We start from the raw sequence: 6,000 nt of genomic DNA on the forward strand, positions 1-6,000 counted from the left end.
TGCAAACAGTGTGACAGATATGGACATTTCTACGTTCCGGGCTACCTAGGCTTCACTCTATGGCGTTCTGCCACAACATCGAATAGCAACGGCCTCAGAAGTCAACGCCAGAAGCATAAAATACAAAATAAACAGAACGGATTTTCCATTGTATAAAACGAATAATTGCTACCAGTGTGAAAGTTATGGTCATTTCTACGTTCCGCGCAACCTGGGCTTTACTCTAGGGCGTTGTTCCACCAGATGGAATAGTTATGGCCTAAGAAGTCAACGCCAGAAGCATAAAATACCATACAAAAACAACTGCTATTTCATCGTGTAAAACATGTAATTGCAACCAGTGGCGAAGTTATGGTCATTTCTACGTTCCGGGCAACCTAGGCTTCCCTCTAGGGCGTTGCTCCACCAGATCAAACAGTTAGGGCCTTAGAAGTCAACGCCCGAAGCATTAAATACAAAATAAATAGAGCAGTTTTTCCATTGTATAAAACGAATAATTGCTACCACTGTAAAAGTTAAGGTCATTTCTACGTTTCGGGCAACCTAGGCTTCACTATAGGCCGTTGTTCCACCAGATCGAATAGTTAGGGCCTAAGAAGTGAACGCCAGAAACATAAAATACAGTATAAATACAACAGTTTTTCCATCATATAGAACGAATGATAGCAACCAGTGTGAAAGTTATGGTCATTTCTACGTTCCGGTCAACCTAGGCTTCACTCTAGGGCGTTGCTCCACCAGATCGAATAGTTAGGGCCTTAGAATTCAACGCCCGAAGCTTAAAATACAAAATAAATAAAACAGTTTTTCCATCGTATAAAACGAAAAATTGCTACCAGTGTGAAAGTTATGGTCATTTCTACGTTCCGCGCAATCTGGGCTTTACCCTAGGGCGTTGCTCCACCAGATGGAATAGTTAGGGTCTATGAAGTCAACGCCAGAAGCATAAAAAACGATATAAATACAACAGCTTTTCCATCGTATAAAACGAGTAATTGCAACCAGTGTGGAAGTTATGGTCATTTCTACGTTCCGGGCAACCTAGGCTTCACTCTAGGGCGGTGCTCCACCAAATCGAATAGCTAGGGCCTTACAAGTCAACGCCAGAAGCATAAAATACAATAAAGATGCAAAAGTTTTTCCATCGTATAACAGGAATAACTGCAAACAGTATGAAAGTACTGGTCATTTCTATGTTCCGGGTAACCTAGGTTTCACTCTAGGCCGTTGCTCCACCAGATCGAATAGTTAGGGCCTAAGAAGTAAACGCCAGATGCATAAAATACAATAAAAATACAACAGTTTTTCCATCGTATAGCAGGAATAATTTGCAAACTGTGTGAAAGATATGGACATTTCTACGTTCCGGGCTACCTAGGCTTCACTCTATGGCGTTCTTCCACCACATCGAATAGCAACGGCCTCAGAAGTCAACGCCAGAAGCATAAAATACAATATAAATATAACAGTTTTTCCATCGTATAAAACGAATAATAGCAACCAGTGTGAAAGTTATGGTCATTTCTACGTTCCGGGCAACCTAGGCTTTACTCTACGGCGTTGCTCCACAAGATCAAACAGTTTGGGCCTTAGAAGTCAACGCCCGAAGCATAAAATACAAAATAAACAGAACGGCTTTTCCTTTGTATAAAACGAATAATTGCAACCAGTGTGGAAGTTATGGTCATTTCTACGTTCCGGGCAACCTAGGCTTCACTCTAGGGCGGTGCTCCACCACATCGAATAGCAACGGCCTCAGAAGTCAACGCCAGAAGCATAAAATACAAAATAAGCAGAACGGTTTTTCCATTGTATAAAACGAATAATTGCAACCAGTATGAAACTTATGGTCATTTCTACGTTCCGGGCAACCGAGGCTTCACTGTATGGCGTCTTCCACCACATCGAATAGCTACGGCCTCAGAAGTCAACGCCTGAAGTACTTAATACAACAAAAATACTACAGTCTTTCCATTCTACAACAGGAATAATTGCAACCCGTGTAAAAGTGATGGTCATTTCTACGTTCGAGGCAACCTAGGCTTCACTCTAGGGCGTTGTTCCACAAGATCGAATAGTTAGGGCCTAAGAAGTCAACGGCAGATGCATAAAATACAATATAAATATAACAGTTTTTCCATCGTATAAAACGAATAATAGCAACCAGTGTGAAAGTTATGGTCTATTCTACGTTCCGGGCAACCTAGGCTTCACTCTAGGGCGTTGCTCCACCAGATCAAACAGTTAGGGCCTTTGATACCAACGCCCGGAGCATTAAATACAAAATAAATAGAACAGTTTTTCCATTGTGTAAAACGAATAATTGCTACCAGTGTAAAAGTTATGGTCATTTCTACGTTCCGGGCAACGTAGGCTTCACCCTAGGCCGTTGTTCAACCAGATCGAATAGTTAGGGCCTAAGAAGCGAACGCCAGAAGCATAAAATGCAATAAAAATACAACAGTTTTTCCATCGTATACCAGGAATAATTTGCAACCAGTGTGATAATAGTGGTCATTTCTACTTTCCGGGCAACCTAGGCTTCACCCTAGGGCGTTGCACGAACAGATTGAATAGTTAGGGCCTTAGAAGTCAACGCCAGAAGCATAAAATACGATATAAATAGAACAGTTTTTCCATCGTATGAAACGAATAATTGCTACCAGTGTGAAAGTTATCGTCATTTCTACGTACCGGGCAACCTAGGCTACACTCTAGGGCGTTGCTCTACCAGATCGAATAGTTAGGGCCTATGAAGTGAACGCCAGAAGCATAAAATGCAATAAAAATACAACAGTTTTTCCATCGTCTAGCAGGAATAATATGCAACCAGTGTGATAGTAGTGGTCATTTCTACGTTCCGGGCAATCTAGGTTTCACTCCAGGGCGTTGCTCCACCAGATCGAATAGTTACGGCCTAAGAAGTCAACGCCAGAAGCATAAAATACGATAAAGATGCAACAGTTTTTCCATCGTATAAAACGAATAATTGCAACCAGTGTGAAAGTTATGGTCATTTCTACATTCCGAGCAACCTAGGCTTCACTCTAGGGCGTTGTTCCACCAGATCGAATAGTTAGGGCCTAAGAAGTGAATGCCAGAAGCATAAAATACGATATAAATACAAAAGCTTTTCCATCGTATAAAAGGAATAATTGACATCAGTACGAAACTTATGGTCATTTCTACGTTCCGGGCTACCTAGGCTTCACTGTATGGCGTTCTTCCACCACATCGAATAGCTACGGCCTCAGAAGTCAACGCCTGAAGTATAAAATACAATAAAAATACAACAGTCTTTTCATCGTATGACAGGAATAATTGCAACAAGCGTGAAAGTAATGATCATTTCGGCGTTTTGGGCATCCTAGGCTTAACTCTGAGGCATTGCTCCACCAGATCGAATAGTTAGGGCCAAAGAACTCAACGCCAGAAGCATAAAATACAATATAAATACAACAGCTTTGCCATCGTATAAAATGAATAATTGCAAACAGTGTGACAGATATGGACATTTCTACGTTCCGGGCTACCTAGGCTTCACTCTATGGCGTTCTGCCACAACATCGAATAGCAACGGCCTCAGAAGTCAACGCCAGAAGCATAAAATACAAAATAAACAGAACGGATTTTCCATTGTATAAAACGAATAATTGCTACCAGTGTGAAAGTTATGGTCATTTCTACGTTCCGCGCAACCTGGGCTTTACTCTAGGGCGTTGTTCCACCAGATGGAATAGTTATGGCCTAAGAAGTCAACGCCAGAAGCATAAAATACCATACAAAAACAACTGCTATTTCATCGTGTAAAACATGTAATTGCAACCAGTGGCGAAGTTATGGTCATTTCTACGTTCCGGGCAACCTAGGCTTCCCTCTAGGGCGTTGCTCCACCAGATCAAACAGTTAGGGCCTTAGAAGTCAACGCCCGAAGCATTAAATACAAAATAAATAGAGCAGTTTTTCCATTGTATAAAACGAATAATTGCTACCACTGTAAAAGTTAAGGTCATTTCTACGTTTCGGGCAACCTAGGCTTCACTATAGGCCGTTGTTCCACCAGATCGAATAGTTAGGGCCTAAGAAGTGAACGCCAGAAACATAAAATACAGTATAAATACAACAGTTTTTCCATCATATAGAACGAATGATAGCAACCAGTGTGAAAGTTATGGTCATTTCTACGTTCCGGTCAACCTAGGCTTCACTCTAGGGCGTTGCTCCACCAGATCGAATAGTTAGGGCCTTAGAATTCAACGCCCGAAGCTTAAAATACAAAATAAATAAAACAGTTTTTCCATCGTATAAAACGAAAAATTGCTACCAGTGTGAAAGTTATGGTCATTTCTACGTTCCGCGCAATCTGGGCTTTACCCTAGGGCGTTGCTCCACCAGATGGAATAGTTAGGGTCTATGAAGTCAACGCCAGAAGCATAAAAAACGATATAAATACAACAGCTTTTCCATCGTATAAAACGAGTAATTGCAACCAGTGTGGAAGTTATGGTCATTTCTACGTTCCGGGCAACCTAGGCTTCACTCTAGGGCGGTGCTCCACCAAATCGAATAGCTAGGGCCTTACAAGTCAACGCCAGAAGCATAAAATACAATAAAGATGCAAAAGTTTTTCCATCGTATAACAGGAATAACTGCAAACAGTATGAAAGTACTGGTCATTTCTATGTTCCGGGTAACCTAGGTTTCACTCTAGGCCGTTGCTCCACCAGATCGAATAGTTAGGGCCTAAGAAGTGAACGCCAGATGCATAAAATACAATAAAAATACAACAGTTTTTCCATCGTATAGCAGGAATAATTTGCAAACTGTGTGAAAGATATGGACATTTCTACGTTCCGGGCTACCTAGGCTTCACTCTATGGCGTTCTTCCACCACATCGAATAGCAACGGCCTCAGAAGTCAACGCCAGAAGCATAAAATACAATATAAATATAACAGTTTTTCCATCGTATAAAACGAATAATAGCAACCAGTGTGAAAGTTATGGTCATTTCTACGTTCCGGGCAACCTAGGCTTTACTCTACGGCGTTGCTCCACAACATCAAACAGTTTGGGCCTTAGAAGTCAACGCCCGAAGCATAAAATACAAAATAAACAGAACGGCTTTTCCTTTGTATAAAACGAATAATTGCAACCAGTGTGGAAGTTATGGTCATTTCTACGTTCCGGGCAACCTAGGCTTCACTCTAGGGCGGTGCTCCACCACATCGAATAGCAACGGCCTCAGAAGTCAACGCCAGAAGCATAAAATACAAAATAAGCAGAACGGTTTTTCCATTGTATAAAACGAATAATTGCAACCAGTATGAAACTTATGGTCATTTCTACGTTCCGGGCAACCGAGGCTTCACTGTATGGCGTCTTCCACCACATCGAATACCTACGGCCTCAGAAGTCAACGCCTGAAGTACTTAATACAACAAAAATACTACAGTCTTTCCATTCTACAACAGGAATAATTGCAACCCGTGTAAAAGTGATGGTCATTTCTACGTTCGAGGCAACCTAGGCTTCACTCTAGGGCGTTGTTCCACAAGATCGAATAGTTAGGGCCTAAGAAGTCAACGGCAGATGCATAAAATACAATATAAATATAACAGTTTTTCCATCGTATAAAACGAATAATAGCAACCAGTGTGAAAGTTATGGTCTATTCTACGTTCCGGGCAACCTAGGCTTCACTCTAGGGCGTTGCTCCACCAGATCAAACAGTTAGGGCCTTTGATACCAACGCCCGGAGCATTAAATACAAAATAAATAGAACAGTTTTTCCATTGTGTAAAACGAATAATTGCTACCAGTGTAAAAGTTATGGTCATTTCTACGTTCCGGGCAACGTAGGCTTCACCCTAGGCCGTTGTTCAACCAGATCGAATAGTTAGGGCCTAAGAAGCGAACGCCAGAAGCATAAAATGCAATAAAAATACAACAGTTTTTCCATCGTATACCAGGAATAATTTGCAACCAGTGTGATAATAGT

This window comes from Calliopsis andreniformis, unplaced genomic scaffold (assembly GCF_051401765.1).
Source record: "Calliopsis andreniformis isolate RMS-2024a unplaced genomic scaffold, iyCalAndr_principal scaffold0015, whole genome shotgun sequence".
In the NCBI taxonomy this organism is placed as follows: Eukaryota; Metazoa; Arthropoda; class Insecta; order Hymenoptera; family Andrenidae; genus Calliopsis; species Calliopsis andreniformis.